The sequence below is a fragment of the Lepisosteus platostomus genome, chromosome 15, assembly GCF_059453375.1.
Source record: "Lepisosteus platostomus isolate fLepPlt1 chromosome 15, fLepPlt1.hap1, whole genome shotgun sequence".
NCBI lineage: Eukaryota > Metazoa > Chordata > Actinopteri > Semionotiformes > Lepisosteidae > Lepisosteus > Lepisosteus platostomus.
In genome coordinates, this window is record NC_142625.1 from 147,605 (window position 1) to 168,781 (window position 21,177).

At 58.4% G+C, this 21,177-nt stretch overlaps 12 non-coding genes across 12 annotated transcripts; all 12 read left to right on the forward strand.

Moving 5' to 3' along the window:
* The first annotated feature begins 3,082 nt into the window (after window positions 1-3,082).
* LOC148647224 (U2 spliceosomal RNA) lies at window positions 3,083-3,279 on the forward strand. Its single transcript, XR_015927108.1, has one exon. It is a non-coding gene; the product is annotated as a U2 spliceosomal RNA (small nuclear RNA).
* An 869-nt stretch (window positions 3,280-4,148) lies between these two features.
* On the forward strand, window positions 4,149-4,339 carry LOC148647225 (U2 spliceosomal RNA). Its single transcript, XR_015927270.1, has one exon. It is a non-coding gene; the product is annotated as a U2 spliceosomal RNA (small nuclear RNA).
* Window positions 4,340-5,208: 869 nt separating this feature from the next.
* LOC148647226 (U2 spliceosomal RNA) lies at window positions 5,209-5,399 on the forward strand. Its single transcript, XR_015927272.1, has one exon. It is a non-coding gene; the product is annotated as a U2 spliceosomal RNA (small nuclear RNA).
* Window positions 5,400-6,268: 869 nt separating this feature from the next.
* On the forward strand, window positions 6,269-6,459 carry LOC148647227 (U2 spliceosomal RNA). Its single transcript, XR_015927273.1, has one exon. It is a non-coding gene; the product is annotated as a U2 spliceosomal RNA (small nuclear RNA).
* Window positions 6,460-7,328: 869 nt separating this feature from the next.
* LOC148647228 (U2 spliceosomal RNA) lies at window positions 7,329-7,519 on the forward strand. The gene has a single exon (XR_015927274.1). It is a non-coding gene; the product is annotated as a U2 spliceosomal RNA (small nuclear RNA).
* An 869-nt stretch (window positions 7,520-8,388) lies between these two features.
* On the forward strand, window positions 8,389-8,579 carry LOC148647229 (U2 spliceosomal RNA). Its single transcript, XR_015927275.1, has one exon. It is a non-coding gene; the product is annotated as a U2 spliceosomal RNA (small nuclear RNA).
* An 869-nt stretch (window positions 8,580-9,448) lies between these two features.
* Window positions 9,449-9,639, forward strand: LOC148647230 (U2 spliceosomal RNA). Its single transcript, XR_015927276.1, has one exon. It is a non-coding gene; the product is annotated as a U2 spliceosomal RNA (small nuclear RNA).
* Window positions 9,640-10,508: 869 nt separating this feature from the next.
* LOC148647231 (U2 spliceosomal RNA) lies at window positions 10,509-10,699 on the forward strand. Its single transcript, XR_015927277.1, has one exon. It is a non-coding gene; the product is annotated as a U2 spliceosomal RNA (small nuclear RNA).
* An 869-nt stretch (window positions 10,700-11,568) lies between these two features.
* LOC148647232 (U2 spliceosomal RNA) lies at window positions 11,569-11,759 on the forward strand. The gene has a single exon (XR_015927278.1). It is a non-coding gene; the product is annotated as a U2 spliceosomal RNA (small nuclear RNA).
* A 6,386-nt stretch (window positions 11,760-18,145) lies between these two features.
* On the forward strand, window positions 18,146-18,344 carry LOC148647233 (U2 spliceosomal RNA). Its single transcript, XR_015926942.1, has one exon. It is a non-coding gene; the product is annotated as a U2 spliceosomal RNA (small nuclear RNA).
* Window positions 18,345-19,213: 869 nt separating this feature from the next.
* On the forward strand, window positions 19,214-19,404 carry LOC148647234 (U2 spliceosomal RNA). Its single transcript, XR_015927279.1, has one exon. It is a non-coding gene; the product is annotated as a U2 spliceosomal RNA (small nuclear RNA).
* An 869-nt stretch (window positions 19,405-20,273) lies between these two features.
* LOC148647235 (U2 spliceosomal RNA) lies at window positions 20,274-20,464 on the forward strand. The gene has a single exon (XR_015927280.1). It is a non-coding gene; the product is annotated as a U2 spliceosomal RNA (small nuclear RNA).
* The last annotated feature ends 713 nt before the right edge of the window (window positions 20,465-21,177 follow it).

Sequence of the window (21,177 nt, forward strand, 5' to 3'; positions counted from 1 at the left end):
GCAGAGCTGGAGTCGCTACTCAAGCAGTTCTCCCTAGTAGACGGCTTCAGACGGTGCCGCCCGAACGACGCCGGACCGACCTGGAAGAACTCCCGGGGAGTGTGCAGCCGCCTGGACTACATCTTCGTGCACACGACCTGCTCCCTGGAGTCGGCGACGGTGTCCCCGGCGTGGTATTCCGACCACGAGCGCTTGACGGTGGTGGCTAACACCAGCCTGCCGGCATTCGGTCGTGGGTACTGGAAGCTGAACCGGGAGATACTGGAGGAAGACGACTTCAGGGCACTGTTCCGGAAAGACTACGCGAGCTGGGGAGACCTGAGAGACGGCTACAGCTCCGTGGTGGAATGGTGGGAGTCGGTGAAGGACAGGACCCGAACCCTGGCGCAGACGTACTGCAGACGGAAGGCGGCCAGGGAGAGGAAGGAAGCTGCACGACTCCAGAGGCAACTCGAGGAGGAGTACAGCTCGGCTAACCGGGGAGGAGCCTTCAATTCAGCCCGGGCACGGGACCTGAAGGAGAGGCTCCGCAGACTGCACACGGAGAAAGCCAAGGCTTTCCTCGTCAAGGCACAGAGGGAGCATTACGAAAATAATGAAACCTGTTCCTCCTATTTCTTCAACCAGGTCCGGGGAGCCCAGAAAAAGAGGGTGATCCACAGCCTGAGACGGGGAGATGGAGAGGAAGTGCTGGACGAGAGCGACAAAGTGGAGGCGGCCACCGCTTTCTACACGGAGCTCTTTTCGGAAAAGCAGACGGAGGCGGAGGCAGGCGATGCTTTTCTGGAGGGGCTGACGGCACGAGTACCGGAGGAGGTGAGGGAGGACTTGGAGGGTCCGATCACGGCCGAGGAGCTGAAGGCAGCGCTCTTGTCCATGGAGAATGGCAAGGTGCCGGGGCCGGACGGACTCCCCAAGGAATTCTACACCTGCTTCTGGGACACCCTGGCGGCAGATCTGGTGGAAGTGGCGCAGGAGATCTTCCGCCGGGGGAAACTCGGAGACACCATGAGGGAGGGCGTCATCTCCCTGCTCTTCAAGGGAGGAGACGCCGCCGACCTCAAAAACTGGAGGCCGATCACGATGCTCTGCGTGGACGTAAAGATCCTGTCCAAGCTCCTGACCGGCAGACTGAGAACCGCCCTCCCCCACATCATCCACAGCGACCAGACGTGTGGGGTGGAGGGGCGATCCGTCAGCTGGAACCTCCAGCTGACCAGAGACGCCATCGCCTGGGCCGAGGACCGGAACGTGCCCATGATGGTGGTCAGCCTGGACCAGGAGAAAGCCTTCGACAGAGTGAACCACAGCTATCTGTTCAGGGTGCTGGAACGCTTCGGTTTCGGAGAGAGTTTCAGCCGCTGGATTCAGATTCTGTACTCTGACGTGGGCAGCAGAGTGAACGTGAACGGAAACCTGGGGGATTTCATTCCCCAGGAATCCGGAGTACGACAGGGCTGCCCCCTTTCACCCCTTCTCTATGTTCTCTTCACAGAGCCCTTAGCAGAGGCGGTGAGACGGGACCCCGTCATCGACGGCCTGGAGATACCGGGAGGCGCGGGGGAAACCCTGAAGATCTCCCAGTACGCCGACGACACGACGCTGTTCCTGAGGTCGGACAGGGGGTTGAGGAGGGCCCTGCAGGTCATGGAGCAATACTCCAGAGCCTCGGGGTCGAAGCTCAACCGCCGAAAGAGCAAACTGAAGTTCTTCGGGCCCTGGAAGCACAGGACGACGGCGCCGGAGGGTCTCGAGCTCTGCACGGAGCCCCTCAGAATACTGGGGGTTTCCTTCCAGAGCCAGGACAACGAGACCAACAACTGGACTGAGAGGATCGCCAAGGTGAACGCGAAGCTGGGTCTGTGGAAAACGCGGTCGCTGTCCTACACAGGGAAAGTGACGGTGTTGAAAGCAGACGTCCTGCCGGCTTTGGTTTACCTGGCGGTGGTGTACCCGCTGCCGGCCAGACTCAGACGAGCGCTGCAAGGGATGATCTTCGGCTTCGTCTGGGGCGGCAGGTACGAGTCCATCACCAGAAACCGGATGTGTCAGCCGGTCGAGGAAGGTGGTCGAGATGTCCCACATTTCCCCCTGAAACTCGACTGCATCTTCTTCTGCAACCTCTGTCGGGCGCTGCGGGAGCCCATCGGCCACAAGTACCAGTACTTTGTCAGGCTGTGGCTCTCCATCCCGATGAGGCACTTGGTCCAGTGGTCAAACACTGGGCCCAAGGCAGAGAGGCGACCGGAGTTCTACACCCACGCTGTCAAGTGGAGCAGGAGGTACGAGGCCACGAGACAGCCAGAGCTCTGCACCAACCACAGAGCTCTGTACAAAGAGGTGAGGGGGCACCTGGTCGCCAACGAAAGGCTGCGAGTTCCCAGACAAGTCTGGGAAAGAACGCAGCCGAAAGAACTGGACAACGAATTGAAGGACCTCAACTGGATGGCCGTTCACAAGAGACTGGCTACCAGAGAGGTCCTCTACAGACACTCGATTTCCAGGAATCCGCATTGCCCCCGGGACACGTGTTTCGTCGAGGAGACTCAGGAGCACGTTTTCTGGAGCTGCCCCTTCGCCAAGGCGGTGTGGGGCAGAATGGACAACATAATGCAACTCCTGGAAACGAATGCGGTGCTCAGCTACCAGTACATTCTGCTGGGGCTGGCACCTACCGGACTGGACAGGGGGACGCAGTTCCTGATGTGGCTGCTGCTGTCCCTCACAAAGAAAGGCCTGTGGGACGCGAGGAACAATCTCATCCGGCACAACAACAAGTGGGGAGCGAGGGAGCTGGAGGAGAGGATCCTGGCGGACCTCAGGAGGAGGATGAAGCGCGACGTTGCTAAATGGGGTTTCCCCACGGCAAAGGAGCGCTGGAAAGGCCTATGGACCCTGTACAGGGATTAATGGGTTACAGCAAGTGGTAGGGTTTGGAGGGACACTCATAATAGCGCAAATCCGCCCACCCTTGCATTGATTGATAACGGACAATCACCGCCGTTCCGCCGATGTTTTAATTTTGTGGAGTGTTATTGTATGAGATGTTTTCCTTTTGAGATGTGTTTTTTTTCGGAATAAAGTCTATTTTATAAAAAAAAAAAAAAAAAAAAAAAAAAAAAAAAATCTGTTCTTATCAGTTTAATATCTGATACGTCCCCCATCGGGGGACCACATATTAAACGGATTTTTGGAACAGGGAGCTGGATCAGGAGCTTGCTCCGTCCTCTCCACGCATCGGCCCGGTATTGCAGCGCCTCCGGGAGCGGTGCACCACCTTCTCTCAGCGGTGAAAAGACAGACGTAGGTAGGTAGCTAGCTAGCTAGCTAGCTAGCGAGCGAGCGAGCGAGCGAGCGAGCGAGCAAGCAAGCGGAGTGGACTGGAGCTCCTTCTTCTCGGGTCTCGTCCCTCGTCCCTCGTCCATCTGTGTGTCTCTGTGTTCTGTCTCTCTCTCGCCCTCTCGGTTCCCGTGCTCCCTCTGTGCGCTTTCCCGCGTCTCGACTCTCTGGGCAAGCAGGCCGGCCCCCTTTTCGGCTCCCGTGCGTTTTCCCTCCAAAAAACTTAGGTTTTTCAGCCTTTTCCCAGGGAGGCAGGCGTGGCTTGCTTGCTTGCTTGCTTGCTTGCTTGCTTGTGTGTGTGTCCGTCCCCGTCCCTGCAGGCGGGCCCCTTTCGACAGCTGGGCGTTTTCCCTCCCAAAAACTTAGTATATCCACCTTTTCTTTCTTTTTTTTCGGCAGGCAGGCAGGCAGGCGTGTGTGCGCGCGCGCGCGCGTCCCCGTCCCTCCCTCCCGAGAGAGAGCTGCCCCTTGCCTCTGCCCGCAGGTGCTGGCGCTCGGCTTTCGCTTGCAGCCGGTTGGGCGCAGCTGCTGCCGGTGGGAGGGGCCTAAGCTAAGGAGGCCGGGCGGCTGGCGCCCCCTGCGGCTGCGGTCGTTGTCGGGCCGTTGACAGAAGATCAAAGAGCAGGGCCCCCGCCCGGGACTGGCAGGAAGGCAGGCGGGCAGGCAAGAGAGAGGGGGAGCAGAGTCCCGCGGCAGGCCTCTGGCTGCAGGGAGGCCGGCGGCTGCGCGGGTCCCGGGCTCCAGAGGAGTCGGCCTGCGCCACTGTGCGCCAGCGGAACGCCCGCGCGTCGGTCCGCGCCTTTGTGGGCATCGCTTCTCGGCCTTTTGGCTAAGATCAAGTGTAGTATCTGTTCTTATCAGTTTAATATCTGATACGTCCCCCATCGGGGGACCACATATTAAACGGATTTTTGGAACAGGGAGCTGGATCAGGAGCTTGCTCCGTCCTCTCCACGCATCGGCCCGGTATTGCAGCGCCTCCGGGAGCGGTGCACCACCTTCTCTCAGCGGTGAAAAGACAGACGTAGGTAGGTAGCTAGCTAGCTAGCTAGCTAGCGAGCGAGCGAGCGAGCGAGCGAGCGAGCAAGCAAGCGGAGTGGACTGGAGCTCCTTCTTCTCGGGTCTCGTCCCTCGTCCCTCGTCCATCTGTGTGTCTCTGTGTTCTGTCTCTCTCTCGCCCTCTCGGTTCCCGTGCTCCCTCTGTGCGCTTTCCCGCGTCTCGACTCTCTGGGCAAGCAGGCCGGCCCCCTTTTCGGCTCCCGTGCGTTTTCCCTCCAAAAAACTTAGGTTTTTCAGCCTTTTCCCAGGGAGGCAGGCGTGGCTTGCTTGCTTGCTTGCTTGCTTGCTTGCTTGTGTGTGTGTCCGTCCCCGTCCCTGCAGGCGGGCCCCTTTCGACAGCTGGGCGTTTTCCCTCCCAAAAACTTAGTATATCCACCTTTTCTTTCTTTTTTTTCGGCAGGCAGGCAGGCAGGCGTGTGTGCGCGCGCGCGCGCGTCCCCGTCCCTCCCTCCCGAGAGAGAGCTGCCCCTTGCCTCTGCCCGCAGGTGCTGGCGCTCGGCTTTCGCTTGCAGCCGGTTGGGCGCAGCTGCTGCCGGTGGGAGGGGCCTAAGCTAAGGAGGCCGGGCGGCTGGCGCCCCCTGCGGCTGCGGTCGTTGTCGGGCCGTTGACAGAAGATCAAAGAGCAGGGCCCCCGCCCGGGACTGGCAGGAAGGCAGGCGGGCAGGCAAGAGAGAGGGGGAGCAGAGTCCCGCGGCAGGCCTCTGGCTGCAGGGAGGCCGGCGGCTGCGCGGGTCCCGGGCTCCAGAGGAGTCGGCCTGCGCCACTGTGCGCCAGCGGAACGCCCGCGCGTCGGTCCGCGCCTTTGTGGGCATCGCTTCTCGGCCTTTTGGCTAAGATCAAGTGTAGTATCTGTTCTTATCAGTTTAATATCTGATACGTCCCCCATCGGGGGACCACATATTAAACGGATTTTTGGAACAGGGAGCTGGATCAGGAGCTTGCTCCGTCCTCTCCACGCATCGGCCCGGTATTGCAGCGCCTCCGGGAGCGGTGCACCACCTTCTCTCAGCGGTGAAAAGACAGACGTAGGTAGGTAGCTAGCTAGCTAGCTAGCTAGCGAGCGAGCGAGCGAGCGAGCGAGCGAGCAAGCAAGCGGAGTGGACTGGAGCTCCTTCTTCTCGGGTCTCGTCCCTCGTCCCTCGTCCATCTGTGTGTCTCTGTGTTCTGTCTCTCTCTCGCCCTCTCGGTTCCCGTGCTCCCTCTGTGCGCTTTCCCGCGTCTCGACTCTCTGGGCAAGCAGGCCGGCCCCCTTTTCGGCTCCCGTGCGTTTTCCCTCCAAAAAACTTAGGTTTTTCAGCCTTTTCCCAGGGAGGCAGGCGTGGCTTGCTTGCTTGCTTGCTTGCTTGCTTGCTTGTGTGTGTGTCCGTCCCCGTCCCTGCAGGCGGGCCCCTTTCGACAGCTGGGCGTTTTCCCTCCCAAAAACTTAGTATATCCACCTTTTCTTTCTTTTTTTTCGGCAGGCAGGCAGGCAGGCGTGTGTGCGCGCGCGCGCGCGTCCCCGTCCCTCCCTCCCGAGAGAGAGCTGCCCCTTGCCTCTGCCCGCAGGTGCTGGCGCTCGGCTTTCGCTTGCAGCCGGTTGGGCGCAGCTGCTGCCGGTGGGAGGGGCCTAAGCTAAGGAGGCCGGGCGGCTGGCGCCCCCTGCGGCTGCGGTCGTTGTCGGGCCGTTGACAGAAGATCAAAGAGCAGGGCCCCCGCCCGGGACTGGCAGGAAGGCAGGCGGGCAGGCAAGAGAGAGGGGGAGCAGAGTCCCGCGGCAGGCCTCTGGCTGCAGGGAGGCCGGCGGCTGCGCGGGTCCCGGGCTCCAGAGGAGTCGGCCTGCGCCACTGTGCGCCAGCGGAACGCCCGCGCGTCGGTCCGCGCCTTTGTGGGCATCGCTTCTCGGCCTTTTGGCTAAGATCAAGTGTAGTATCTGTTCTTATCAGTTTAATATCTGATACGTCCCCCATCGGGGGACCACATATTAAACGGATTTTTGGAACAGGGAGCTGGATCAGGAGCTTGCTCCGTCCTCTCCACGCATCGGCCCGGTATTGCAGCGCCTCCGGGAGCGGTGCACCACCTTCTCTCAGCGGTGAAAAGACAGACGTAGGTAGGTAGCTAGCTAGCTAGCTAGCTAGCGAGCGAGCGAGCGAGCGAGCGAGCGAGCAAGCAAGCGGAGTGGACTGGAGCTCCTTCTTCTCGGGTCTCGTCCCTCGTCCCTCGTCCATCTGTGTGTCTCTGTGTTCTGTCTCTCTCTCGCCCTCTCGGTTCCCGTGCTCCCTCTGTGCGCTTTCCCGCGTCTCGACTCTCTGGGCAAGCAGGCCGGCCCCCTTTTCGGCTCCCGTGCGTTTTCCCTCCAAAAAACTTAGGTTTTTCAGCCTTTTCCCAGGGAGGCAGGCGTGGCTTGCTTGCTTGCTTGCTTGCTTGCTTGCTTGTGTGTGTGTCCGTCCCCGTCCCTGCAGGCGGGCCCCTTTCGACAGCTGGGCGTTTTCCCTCCCAAAAACTTAGTATATCCACCTTTTCTTTCTTTTTTTTCGGCAGGCAGGCAGGCAGGCGTGTGTGCGCGCGCGCGCGCGTCCCCGTCCCTCCCTCCCGAGAGAGAGCTGCCCCTTGCCTCTGCCCGCAGGTGCTGGCGCTCGGCTTTCGCTTGCAGCCGGTTGGGCGCAGCTGCTGCCGGTGGGAGGGGCCTAAGCTAAGGAGGCCGGGCGGCTGGCGCCCCCTGCGGCTGCGGTCGTTGTCGGGCCGTTGACAGAAGATCAAAGAGCAGGGCCCCCGCCCGGGACTGGCAGGAAGGCAGGCGGGCAGGCAAGAGAGAGGGGGAGCAGAGTCCCGCGGCAGGCCTCTGGCTGCAGGGAGGCCGGCGGCTGCGCGGGTCCCGGGCTCCAGAGGAGTCGGCCTGCGCCACTGTGCGCCAGCGGAACGCCCGCGCGTCGGTCCGCGCCTTTGTGGGCATCGCTTCTCGGCCTTTTGGCTAAGATCAAGTGTAGTATCTGTTCTTATCAGTTTAATATCTGATACGTCCCCCATCGGGGGACCACATATTAAACGGATTTTTGGAACAGGGAGCTGGATCAGGAGCTTGCTCCGTCCTCTCCACGCATCGGCCCGGTATTGCAGCGCCTCCGGGAGCGGTGCACCACCTTCTCTCAGCGGTGAAAAGACAGACGTAGGTAGGTAGCTAGCTAGCTAGCTAGCTAGCGAGCGAGCGAGCGAGCGAGCGAGCGAGCAAGCAAGCGGAGTGGACTGGAGCTCCTTCTTCTCGGGTCTCGTCCCTCGTCCCTCGTCCATCTGTGTGTCTCTGTGTTCTGTCTCTCTCTCGCCCTCTCGGTTCCCGTGCTCCCTCTGTGCGCTTTCCCGCGTCTCGACTCTCTGGGCAAGCAGGCCGGCCCCCTTTTCGGCTCCCGTGCGTTTTCCCTCCAAAAAACTTAGGTTTTTCAGCCTTTTCCCAGGGAGGCAGGCGTGGCTTGCTTGCTTGCTTGCTTGCTTGCTTGCTTGTGTGTGTGTCCGTCCCCGTCCCTGCAGGCGGGCCCCTTTCGACAGCTGGGCGTTTTCCCTCCCAAAAACTTAGTATATCCACCTTTTCTTTCTTTTTTTTCGGCAGGCAGGCAGGCAGGCGTGTGTGCGCGCGCGCGCGCGTCCCCGTCCCTCCCTCCCGAGAGAGAGCTGCCCCTTGCCTCTGCCCGCAGGTGCTGGCGCTCGGCTTTCGCTTGCAGCCGGTTGGGCGCAGCTGCTGCCGGTGGGAGGGGCCTAAGCTAAGGAGGCCGGGCGGCTGGCGCCCCCTGCGGCTGCGGTCGTTGTCGGGCCGTTGACAGAAGATCAAAGAGCAGGGCCCCCGCCCGGGACTGGCAGGAAGGCAGGCGGGCAGGCAAGAGAGAGGGGGAGCAGAGTCCCGCGGCAGGCCTCTGGCTGCAGGGAGGCCGGCGGCTGCGCGGGTCCCGGGCTCCAGAGGAGTCGGCCTGCGCCACTGTGCGCCAGCGGAACGCCCGCGCGTCGGTCCGCGCCTTTGTGGGCATCGCTTCTCGGCCTTTTGGCTAAGATCAAGTGTAGTATCTGTTCTTATCAGTTTAATATCTGATACGTCCCCCATCGGGGGACCACATATTAAACGGATTTTTGGAACAGGGAGCTGGATCAGGAGCTTGCTCCGTCCTCTCCACGCATCGGCCCGGTATTGCAGCGCCTCCGGGAGCGGTGCACCACCTTCTCTCAGCGGTGAAAAGACAGACGTAGGTAGGTAGCTAGCTAGCTAGCTAGCTAGCGAGCGAGCGAGCGAGCGAGCGAGCGAGCAAGCAAGCGGAGTGGACTGGAGCTCCTTCTTCTCGGGTCTCGTCCCTCGTCCCTCGTCCATCTGTGTGTCTCTGTGTTCTGTCTCTCTCTCGCCCTCTCGGTTCCCGTGCTCCCTCTGTGCGCTTTCCCGCGTCTCGACTCTCTGGGCAAGCAGGCCGGCCCCCTTTTCGGCTCCCGTGCGTTTTCCCTCCAAAAAACTTAGGTTTTTCAGCCTTTTCCCAGGGAGGCAGGCGTGGCTTGCTTGCTTGCTTGCTTGCTTGCTTGCTTGTGTGTGTGTCCGTCCCCGTCCCTGCAGGCGGGCCCCTTTCGACAGCTGGGCGTTTTCCCTCCCAAAAACTTAGTATATCCACCTTTTCTTTCTTTTTTTTCGGCAGGCAGGCAGGCAGGCGTGTGTGCGCGCGCGCGCGCGTCCCCGTCCCTCCCTCCCGAGAGAGAGCTGCCCCTTGCCTCTGCCCGCAGGTGCTGGCGCTCGGCTTTCGCTTGCAGCCGGTTGGGCGCAGCTGCTGCCGGTGGGAGGGGCCTAAGCTAAGGAGGCCGGGCGGCTGGCGCCCCCTGCGGCTGCGGTCGTTGTCGGGCCGTTGACAGAAGATCAAAGAGCAGGGCCCCCGCCCGGGACTGGCAGGAAGGCAGGCGGGCAGGCAAGAGAGAGGGGGAGCAGAGTCCCGCGGCAGGCCTCTGGCTGCAGGGAGGCCGGCGGCTGCGCGGGTCCCGGGCTCCAGAGGAGTCGGCCTGCGCCACTGTGCGCCAGCGGAACGCCCGCGCGTCGGTCCGCGCCTTTGTGGGCATCGCTTCTCGGCCTTTTGGCTAAGATCAAGTGTAGTATCTGTTCTTATCAGTTTAATATCTGATACGTCCCCCATCGGGGGACCACATATTAAACGGATTTTTGGAACAGGGAGCTGGATCAGGAGCTTGCTCCGTCCTCTCCACGCATCGGCCCGGTATTGCAGCGCCTCCGGGAGCGGTGCACCACCTTCTCTCAGCGGTGAAAAGACAGACGTAGGTAGGTAGCTAGCTAGCTAGCTAGCTAGCGAGCGAGCGAGCGAGCGAGCGAGCGAGCAAGCAAGCGGAGTGGACTGGAGCTCCTTCTTCTCGGGTCTCGTCCCTCGTCCCTCGTCCATCTGTGTGTCTCTGTGTTCTGTCTCTCTCTCGCCCTCTCGGTTCCCGTGCTCCCTCTGTGCGCTTTCCCGCGTCTCGACTCTCTGGGCAAGCAGGCCGGCCCCCTTTTCGGCTCCCGTGCGTTTTCCCTCCAAAAAACTTAGGTTTTTCAGCCTTTTCCCAGGGAGGCAGGCGTGGCTTGCTTGCTTGCTTGCTTGCTTGCTTGCTTGTGTGTGTGTCCGTCCCCGTCCCTGCAGGCGGGCCCCTTTCGACAGCTGGGCGTTTTCCCTCCCAAAAACTTAGTATATCCACCTTTTCTTTCTTTTTTTTCGGCAGGCAGGCAGGCAGGCGTGTGTGCGCGCGCGCGCGCGTCCCCGTCCCTCCCTCCCGAGAGAGAGCTGCCCCTTGCCTCTGCCCGCAGGTGCTGGCGCTCGGCTTTCGCTTGCAGCCGGTTGGGCGCAGCTGCTGCCGGTGGGAGGGGCCTAAGCTAAGGAGGCCGGGCGGCTGGCGCCCCCTGCGGCTGCGGTCGTTGTCGGGCCGTTGACAGAAGATCAAAGAGCAGGGCCCCCGCCCGGGACTGGCAGGAAGGCAGGCGGGCAGGCAAGAGAGAGGGGGAGCAGAGTCCCGCGGCAGGCCTCTGGCTGCAGGGAGGCCGGCGGCTGCGCGGGTCCCGGGCTCCAGAGGAGTCGGCCTGCGCCACTGTGCGCCAGCGGAACGCCCGCGCGTCGGTCCGCGCCTTTGTGGGCATCGCTTCTCGGCCTTTTGGCTAAGATCAAGTGTAGTATCTGTTCTTATCAGTTTAATATCTGATACGTCCCCCATCGGGGGACCACATATTAAACGGATTTTTGGAACAGGGAGCTGGATCAGGAGCTTGCTCCGTCCTCTCCACGCATCGGCCCGGTATTGCAGCGCCTCCGGGAGCGGTGCACCACCTTCTCTCAGCGGTGAAAAGACAGACGTAGGTAGGTAGCTAGCTAGCTAGCTAGCTAGCGAGCGAGCGAGCGAGCGAGCGAGCGAGCAAGCAAGCGGAGTGGACTGGAGCTCCTTCTTCTCGGGTCTCGTCCCTCGTCCCTCGTCCATCTGTGTGTCTCTGTGTTCTGTCTCTCTCTCGCCCTCTCGGTTCCCGTGCTCCCTCTGTGCGCTTTCCCGCGTCTCGACTCTCTGGGCAAGCAGGCCGGCCCCCTTTTCGGCTCCCGTGCGTTTTCCCTCCAAAAAACTTAGGTTTTTCAGCCTTTTCCCAGGGAGGCAGGCGTGGCTTGCTTGCTTGCTTGCTTGCTTGCTTGCTTGTGTGTGTGTCCGTCCCCGTCCCTGCAGGCGGGCCCCTTTCGACAGCTGGGCGTTTTCCCTCCCAAAAACTTAGTATATCCACCTTTTCTTTCTTTTTTTTCGGCAGGCAGGCAGGCAGGCGTGTGTGCGCGCGCGCGCGCGTCCCCGTCCCTCCCTCCCGAGAGAGAGCTGCCCCTTGCCTCTGCCCGCAGGTGCTGGCGCTCGGCTTTCGCTTGCAGCCGGTTGGGCGCAGCTGCTGCCGGTGGGAGGGGCCTAAGCTAAGGAGGCCGGGCGGCTGGCGCCCCCTGCGGCTGCGGTCGTTGTCGGGCCGTTGACAGAAGATCAAAGAGCAGGGCCCCCGCCCGGGACTGGCAGGAAGGCAGGCGGGCAGGCAAGAGAGAGGGGGAGCAGAGTCCCGCGGCAGGCCTCTGGCTGCAGGGAGGCCGGCGGCTGCGCGGGTCCCGGGCTCCAGAGGAGTCGGCCTGCGCCACTGTGCGCCAGCGGAACGCCCGCGCGTCGGTCCGCGCCTTTGTGGGCATCGCTTCTCGGCCTTTTGGCTAAGATCAAGTGTAGTATCTGTTCTTATCAGTTTAATATCTGATACGTCCCCCATCGGGGGACCACATATTAAACGGATTTTTGGAACAGGGAGCTGGATCAGGAGCTTGCTCCGTCCTCTCCACGCATCGGCCCGGTATTGCAGCGCCTCCGGGAGCGGTGCACCACCTTCTCTCAGCGGTGAAAAGACAGACGTAGGTAGGTAGCTAGCTAGCTAGCTAGCTAGCGAGCGAGCGAGCGAGCGAGCGAGCGAGCAAGCAAGCGGAGTGGACTGGAGCTCCTTCTTCTCGGGTCTCGTCCCTCGTCCCTCGTCCATCTGTGTGTCTCTGTGTTCTGTCTCTCTCTCGCCCTCTCGGTTCCCGTGCTCCCTCTGTGCGCTTTCCCGCGTCTCGACTCTCTGGGCAAGCAGGCCGGCCCCCTTTTCGGCTCCCGTGCGTTTTCCCTCCAAAAAACTTAGGTTTTTCAGCCTTTTCCCAGGGAGGCAGGCGTGGCTTGCTTGCTTGCTTGCTTGCTTGCTTGCTTGTGTGTGTGTCCGTCCCCGTCCCTGCAGGCGGGCCCCTTTCGACAGCTGGGCGTTTTCCCTCCCAAAAACTTAGTATATCCACCTTTTCTTTCTTTTTTTTCGGCAGGCAGGCAGGCAGGCGTGTGTGCGCGCGCGCGCGCGTCCCCGTCCCTCCCTCCCGAGAGAGAGCTGCCCCTTGCCTCTGCCCGCAGGTGCTGGCGCTCGGCTTTCGCTTGCAGCCGGTTGGGCGCAGCTGCTGCCGGTGGGAGGGGCCTAAGCTAAGGAGGCCGGGCGGCTGGCGCCCCCTGCGGCTGCGGTCGTTGTCGGGCCGTTGACAGAAGATCAAAGAGCAGGGCCCCCGCCCGGGACTGGCAGGAAGGCAGGCGGGCAGGCAAGAGAGAGGGGGAGCAGAGTCCCGCGGCAGGCCTCTGGCTGCAGGGAGGCCGGCGGCTGCGCGGGTCCCGGGCTCCAGAGGAGTCGGCCTGCGCCACTGTGCGCCAGCGGAACGCCCGCGCGTCGGTCCGCGCCTTTGTGGGCATCGCTTCTCGGCCTTTTGGCCAAGATCCAAAGGTGCGTGGCCTGTCCGCGGCTGGAGGGCTTGTCAGAGGTCGTGAAGGGCGGGGAAGGAGAGTCGGAGGGAAAGCATCTGAACATCGAAGAAGGCATCACCGGTGGAGAGGACGTGCAGACATCTGAGGGAGCGGAGGCGGAAGGAAGAACAGAGCCACCACTGGAATCGCCCTGGGTTGAGCCCAGGGGGTGAAGGTGGGGCTCCCAGATGACGGCGGCGAAGGGTGAGTGGCCTTCGAGAATGGCGGCCGGGCGCTCGCTGTCCCGTGAGGGGCAGATGAGGGGCACGGTGCGCTTTGTTTTGAAGAACCATGAGGAGCAGGCTGAATGGATGGTGAGAGGAAGATTTTTGAAAGAAGTTTGTTACACGGTGCTGGGAATTGAGAAGATGGACATCTTGGCCTTGCAGGATTTTCAAGGTAAATGTATTTTCGACCTTACATTAACAACGGATGTGGAATGTACAAGGGTGTGGTGTAAAGCCCAACTGATGAAGGAGCGGGAGCCTCTTAATCATTTTTATGTGGAGCCCCTCTTTGCTCGTGAATTAAAGATCTTGACGGTACATATTTTTAACCCTAATGTGCCTGAGGCTGACGTGAAAACGTTTTTGAGACGGTTTGTGGATATCCAGGGGGAAGGAAGAAAGGTTATTGATGAGGAGAATGTTTGGACTAGTAAATGGAGATATATGACGAGGTTTCGATCCTGTGATACAGCAGAAGGTGGAGTGATGATCCCTCCAGCCAATTTTTTTATCGGGTCGAACAAAGGGTATTTGAGCTATACGGGTCAGCCCAAGACATGTCGGAAATGTGGGGAAAAGGACCATTTTGCCATTGATTGTAGGAGCAAGGTTTGCAGGAGGTGCGGCAGGGTGGGGCACATAGCGATGGACTGTGTAAACCCGATGGTTTGTAACCTGTGCGGAGAGCAGGGGCACACATATAGAATGTGCCCTAGGAAACAGGCTAGTTTTGCATCAGTTGTCTCCGAAGGGCCAGAGAGAAGAATGGAACATCCAGGAGCAGGGTGTAAGGATGGGAGGGCAGAGGATACTCACCTGGAGGAAGGGCTGCGCCGTATTGTAGCAGATCCAGGGGAAGGGACATCGGTGATGCAGGGAGGAGAGGAGCCAGGAGTATCTGCGGAGAAAGAGGGAAGAACACATCAGGAACCGGTGGAGGAGGGTTTGTCTATCGTTGCAGGGGAGGAGGCGCTGGAGGAAGGGACTGCACAGGATCCAGAATGGATAAATATCAACAGAAAGAAAAAGGATAAGAAAAGAGGGAGGGAGGTGATGGAAGAAGATGCTCCACTGATGGAGGAAAAGAGACAGAGAGAGGCCCTGACATCTTCAGGAGAGGAAGAGGAATCGCAAGTATCTGGCAGGGAGGCGGATAGCTCCGTGAGTATGGGCGAGGAGGGTGTCAGGGTTGAAGAGGAGGCAGGAGGAGAAGAGGTTCAAGCTCCGGAAAAAAGGCAGGAAGATGTCGTGGAAAGGGAGGAAGACGGTGAGGAAGCAGTGGAGAGTACGGCTGAGGATGTGGTTTTTGAGACTGAGGAAGGTCTTGGGACTAACTCCGTACAAAACTTTGAAGAGACCTTTTTAGGTGACTCTTTTGTGGGCCAGGATGGTGAACCACCCCAACTGAGTGGTCCACCGGAGCCGGGAGGGTCTAGTGACACAGACGTGGGGGGGACGTTGCCACTTAGTGGTGTTACTGCGATAGATCAAGGCTATAGCCTTCTTCCGGTCTCACCAATGACTCCCGTCTCTTTTGGAGATCAGAGTGGAGAGAGTACTGAGGGGAGTCCGGGGTTTAGCGATCTTTATGGAATAGATAGTTGACTTTGAATAATGTTAAAATGGGAATTCACAAGATCATTTCAAGCAATGTACAGGGTTTAAAAGATGGTGTAAAGAGAGTGGCGGTGTTTACTTATTTGGCTGATTTAAAGCCAAGTTTTTGTTTTATCCAGGAGGCGCATTTGAAAGACCCGGAGGATGTGGTAAGATTCTCGCGAGAATGGAAGAAAGGCCCCTCTTGGTGGAGTATTGGAGGAGTGCATTCGTCGGGATTAGGGATATTATGTGGAGATCCGGGGTTTCAGGCGACTGAAGTGGTCTCTGCGGTACCTGGCCGCCTCTTAGTGGTTGACGGGTGCTGGTGGAGGGTTAGGGTAAGAATAATTGGGGTTTACGCCCCTGCAGAAAGGGCCTTGCAGGCCGCTTTCTTAAAAAATCTTGAGCCTTGGTTTTTTACCAACAGAGAGATTGTGGTGGGTGGAGATTTTAATATAGACATAGCAGACGCGCAGGGGGGAGGAGCATGTGGCCTGAGAAATCTTCTTCAACGATTTAATCTGGTCGATTGTTTTCAGGAGTTTAGCCGGACGAGTAAAAATTTTACTTGGCAAAACAGTAGGGGTCATCGTCGACGGCTGGACTATGTTTTTATTACACTGAAATGTAAGATCAAGAAAGAACAAGTATTCCCAGTTTGGTTTTCGGATCATATGACTCTCTCGGTAACGCTTGATGTAGAAGGTCCAACTTACCAAGCCAGTTATTGGAAGCTTAATATTTCCATTTTAGAAGAAGTCGGGTATCGTGTTTTAATTTCAGATTTTATTGATAGTTTCAAAAGCAAATATTCTGACTTTGCGTCTAAAACCGAGTGGTGGGAGCTGTGTAAAAAGACCATTGCGAGGCTCTCTATGGAATATTGTAAAAAGAGAAGGCTAAGGGAAAAGAGTGTTTTGTTTGCACTACAGAAGGAATTGGAGTCTTTATACGTAGCTTTTAACCGGGGCGGGGTCTTTCGGGCAGAAAAGGCTGCGGAGTTGAAAGCTAGATTAAGGGAGGCCTGGTTAAGGAAAGCTAAGGACTTCCTCTTCCGGTTGCAGGGGGTAGTTTTAGAAAACCAGGAGAGATGTTCGGCCCAGTTTTTTGGTTCTGTAAGAAGTAAGCAAGAAAGAGCACTCTTTACAGAGGTAAGAGATGCAAGTGGGGTGATCACAAGGGATTTGGGGGAAATGGTGGCATGTGGGACAAGATATTATAAAGAGCTTTTTGCAGAGAGTGCAGTCAATCGTGATGATTGGGAGGAATTCCTGGAGGATATCGAGAACATTCCGGACGGGTCTGATCTTGGGGGGGAGGTCACAGAGGCTGAACTTAAAGAAGCGGTGTGGGGCTCAAAAAAAGGTAAAGTCCCGGGGGTAGATGGTTTACCCATTGAGTTTTATTGCACATTTTGGGAGCAGTTGGGTCCCCTGTTACTCGGTGTTTTTAAAGAGATTTTAGCTGGTGGCGGTCTTGGGGCAACCATGAGGACTGGGATCATCACATTAATCTACAAGAAAGGGGAAAAATGTAATCTAGACAATTGGAGACCCATTCAATTATTGTGCTCCGATTATAAGATTTTGGCTAGGGTATTAGGACGCCGGTTACGCCGGGTGATGGGTGCAGTGGTGGGTGTGGATCAGACGTGTGGGGTGGAGGGTAGAAAGATTAGTTGGAACCTGCAACTGATTAGGGATGTGGTGGAATGGGTTGAGGATAGGGGGCTCCCTCTTAGTTTGGTCAATTTAGACCAAAACAAAGCTTTTGATAGAGTCCACCATGAGTTTTTATGGGAGGTTTTAAGGCGTATGGGGTTTGGGGATGTTTTTATTGGTTGGCTACAGGTTTTGTATAGTGGTGTGGGGGCTAGAGTTTGTCTTAATGGTAGTTTGGGGGAGTTTCTGTCTGTTCAGCGGGGAGTGAGACAGGGCTGTCCATTGTCCCCCCTGCTATACGTGCTTTATATTGAACCCTTGCTTAGACGATTTCGACGGGATCCGGTAATTGAAGGAGTGTTGGTGCCGGGGAGTAATGGGCTCCAGGTGAAAGTGGCTGCCTATGCAGATGACATCGCCTTGTTTTTAGTTACAGATCATAGTGTTTTAAGAGTGCTAGAGGTTGTCAAGGTTTTTTCGGCTGGGACAGGGGCTTTTTTAAATCTTAATAAGTGCACTATTAAGTATTTTGGGGTTTGGAAGAATAGGAGGGAGGCAGTCGGGGGTCTCCCAGTCGCTGAAGGGCCTGTCAAAGTTTTGGGAGTCCTGTTTCAATCTGAGAATTCGGCAAGGCTGAACTGGGAGTCTAAACTCCCCAAACTATATCAGAAGTTGGGTATGTGGAGACAGCAGACGCTCTCCCTAGGGGGGAAGGTTTTGGTGTTGAAAGCGGATATCTTGCCGCTTCTTTTATATCTGGCGGAGGTTTTTCCGTTACCGGCTTGTTTCAGAAGAGAGGTGGTAAGGGCTGTCTTTGGCTTTGTCTGGGGCAAGAGGTATGAGTATATCAAAAGAGGAGACATGTACAGAAAGGTGGAGGAGGGAGGGAGGGGAGTACCGGACATCCCTTTGAAGTTGGACTGCATTTTTGTTGCTCGTTCATGCACACTGTTAAATGTGAATGTGTCTCATCCGTGTCGGTTTTTCGCACTTTTGTGGTTATCGCATGCGATGCGCCACTTGGTGGTGTGGTCTAATACAACTCCTAAAGCGGAGAAGTTACCCTGGCATTACAGACACCTTGTGGGGTGGGTAAAGACGCACCCACAGGTCAGGAAGGAGAAAATAGCTTTGGATCACAGGCAAATGTACGAACTGATTAGAAAGGAGGAAAAACAGGCAGTAGTTGGGGTTGCACGGGAAGTATGGGTGAGAACTCAACCTCGGGGATTGGATAACCGATTTAAAGATTTAAATTGGTTTGGTGTGTGGGGAAGGTTACCGGTTAGGGAGATAATGGTTAAGCACAGACTGTCGCGACAGCCTTTGTGTCCTAGGCAGGGGTGCAAGGAAATTGAATCAATAAGGCATGCCTTTTGGGAGTGCGGTTTTGCGAGAGAAGTGTGGGGACAGTGTGCCACTCTGTGTTTTTTAGCCACAAGGGACTTTATTCTGACTTACGCACTTATTATGAAAGGGGTGCCGGGGGTTAGGAAATGGAGTGCTAATTTTTTGCTCTGGTTTGTAGTTAGCTTGACTAAATTCCATATTTGGGCATCCAGGGATGAGGTGGTTAGGCATGCCGTGTATCTCACGAGTGGGGAAGTGGTAGGGAGGATTAAAACAGACATCCGGACGCGAGTCAAAAGAGACATTGTGCGGTGGGGTTTTTCGGCCGCTAAAGAGAGGTGGAAGGGTTTGTGTTGGTTGACCTGACGGAATTCAGGCAAAAGGTCATAGGGAAGAAGGGGATCACCTGTATTTGTCTGTGTGTGAATTATGTGGATAGGATAGGTTTATGTTACGGATGTTAAGCATTTTTGGCTGGAATGTAAATACTCGGGTATGGGAGGGGTGGTTTTGAATAAGGGCGGAGATTAGGGAAGTGTGGTGTTATATGGTAAATGATAGTTTTGTGGTATTTGTGTCTTTGGTGTAATGTGTGGTTCTTGTGTTGTCAGTGAGTGTTGAGAATTGTTCCCTTTTGTATTCTTGTAATAAAAAATAAAAAAAAAAAAAAAAATCTGTTCTTATCAGTTTAATATCTGATACGTCCCCCATCGGGGGACCACATATTAAACGGATTTTTGGAACAGGGAGCTGGATCAGGAGCTTGCTCCGTCCTCTCCACGCATCGGCCCGGTATTGCAGCGCCTCCGGGAGCGGTGCACCACCTTCTCTCAGCGGTGAAAAGACAGACGTAGGTAGGTAGCTAGCTAGCTAGCTAGCTAGCGAGCGAGCGAGCGAGCGAGCGAGCGAGCAAGCAAGCGGAGTGGACTGGAGCTCCTTCTTCTCGGGTCTCGTCCCTCGTCCCTCGTCCATCTGTGTGTCTCTGTGTTCTGTCTCTCTCTCGCCCTCTCGGTTCCCGTGCTCCCTCTGTGCGCTTTCCCGCGTCTCGACTCTCTGGGCAAGCAGGCCGGCCCCCTTTTCGGCTCCCGTGCGTTTTCCCTCCAAAAAACTTAGGTTTTTCAGCCTTTTCCCAGGGAGGCAGGCGTGGCTTGCTTGCTTGCTTGCTTGCTTGCTTGCTTGTGTGTGTGTCCGTCCCCGTCCCTGCAGGCGGGCCCCTTTCGACAGCTGGGCGTTTTCCCTCCCAAAAACTTAGTATATCCACCTTTTCTTTCTTTTTTTTCGGCAGGCAGGCAGGCAGGCGTGTGTGCGCGCGCGCGCGCGTCCCCGTCCCTCCCTCCCGAGAGAGAGCTGCCCCTTGCCTCTGCCCGCAGGTGCTGGCGCTCGGCTTTCGCTTGCAGCCGGTTGGGCGCAGCTGCTGCCGGTGGGAGGGGCCTAAGCTAAGGAGGCCGGGCGGCTGGCGCCCCCTGCGGCTGCGGTCGTTGTCGGGCCGTTGACAGAAGATCAAAGAGCAGGGCCCCCGCCCGGGACTGGCAGGAAGGCAGGCGGGCAGGCAAGAGAGAGGGGGAGCAGAGTCCCGCGGCAGGCCTCTGGCTGCAGGGAGGCCGGCGGCTGCGCGGGTCCCGGGCTCCAGAGGAGTCGGCCTGCGCCACTGTGCGCCAGCGGAACGCCCGCGCGTCGGTCCGCGCCTTTGTGGGCATCGCTTCTCGGCCTTTTGGCTAAGATCAAGTGTAGTATCTGTTCTTATCAGTTTAATATCTGATACGTCCCCCATCGGGGGACCACATATTAAACGGATTTTTGGAACAGGGAGCTGGATCAGGAGCTTGCTCCGTCCTCTCCACGCATCGGCCCGGTATTGCAGCGCCTCCGGGAGCGGTGCACCACCTTCTCTCAGCGGTGAAAAGACAGACGTAGGTAGGTAGCTAGCTAGCTAGCTAGCTAGCGAGCGAGCGAGCGAGCGAGCGAGCGAGCAAGCAAGCGGAGTGGACTGGAGCTCCTTCTTCTCGGGTCTCGTCCCTCGTCCCTCGTCCATCTGTGTGTCTCTGTGTTCTGTCTCTCTCTCGCCCTCTCGGTTCCCGTGCTCCCTCTGTGCGCTTTCCCGCGTCTCGACTCTCTGGGCAAGCAGGCCGGCCCCCTTTTCGGCTCCCGTGCGTTTTCCCTCCAAAAAACTTAGGTTTTTCAGCCTTTTCCCAGGGAGGCAGGCGTGGCTTGCTTGCTTGCTTGCTTGCTTGCTTGCTTGTGTGTGTGTCCGTCCCCGTCCCTGCAGGCGGGCCCCTTTCGACAGCTGGGCGTTTTCCCTCCCAAAAACTTAGTATATCCACCTTTTCTTTCTTTTTTTTCGGCAGGCAGGCAGGCAGGCGTGTGTGCGCGCGCGCGCGCGTCCCCGTCCCTCCCTCCCGAGAGAGAGCTGCCCCTTGCCTCTGCCCGCAGGTGCTGGCGCTCGGCTTTCGCTTGCAGCCGGTTGGGCGCAGCTGCTGCCGGTGGGAGGGGCCTAAGCTAAGGAGGCCGGGCGGCTGGCGCCCCCTGCGGCTGCGGTCGTTGTCGGGCCGTTGACAGAAGATCAAAGAGCAGGGCCCCCGCCCGGGACTGGCAGGAAGGCAGGCGGGCAGGCAAGAGAGAGGGGGAGCAGAGTCCCGCGGCAGGCCTCTGGCTGCAGGGAGGCCGGCGGCTGCGCGGGTCCCGGGCTCCAGAGGAGTCGGCCTGCGCCACTGTGCGCCAGCGGAACGCCCGCGCGTCGGTCCGCGCCTTTGTGGGCATCGCTTCTCGGCCTTTTGGCTAAGATCAAGTGTAGTATCTGTTCTTATCAGTTTAATATCTGATACGTCCCCCATCGGGGGACCACATATTAAACGGATTTTTGGAACAGGGAGCTGGATCAGGAGCTTGCTCCGTCCTCTCCACGCATCGGCCCGGTATTGCAGCGCCTCCGGGAGCGGTGCACCACCTTCTCTCAGCGGTGAAAAGACAGACGTAGGTAGGTAGCTAGCTAGCTAGCTAGCTAGCGAGCGAGCGAGCGAGCGAGCGAGCGAGCAAGCAAGCGGAGTGGACTGGAGCTCCTTCTTCTCGGGTCTCGTCCCTCGTCCCTCGTCCATCTGTGTGTCTCTGTGTTCTGTCTCTCTCTCGCCCTCTCGGTTCCCGTGCTCCCTCTGTGCGCTTTCCCGCGTCTCGACTCTCTGGGCAAGCAGGCCGGCCCCCTTTTCGGCTCCCGTGCGTTTTCCCTCCAAAAAACTTAGGTTTTTCAGCCTTTTCCCAGGGAGGCAGGCGTGGCTTGCTTGCTTGCTTGCTTGCTTGCTTGCTTGTGTGTGTGTCCGTCCCCGTCCCTGCAGGCGGGCCCCTTTCGACAGCTGGGCGTTTTCCCTCCCAAAAACTTAGTATATCCACCTTTTCTTTCTTTTTTTTCGGCAGGCAGGCAGGCAGGCGTGTGTGCGCGCGCGCGCGCGTCCCCGTCCCTCCCTCCCGAGAGAGAGCTGCCCCTTGCCTCTGCCCGCAGGTGCTGGCGCTCGGCTTTCGCTTGCAGCCGGTTGGGCGCAGCTGCTGCCGGTGGGAGGGGCCTAAGCTAAGGAGGCCGGGCGGCTGGCGCCCCCTGCGGCTGCGGTCGTTGTCGGGCCGTTGACAGAAGATCAAAGAGCAGGGCCCCCGCCCGGGACTGGCAGGAAGGC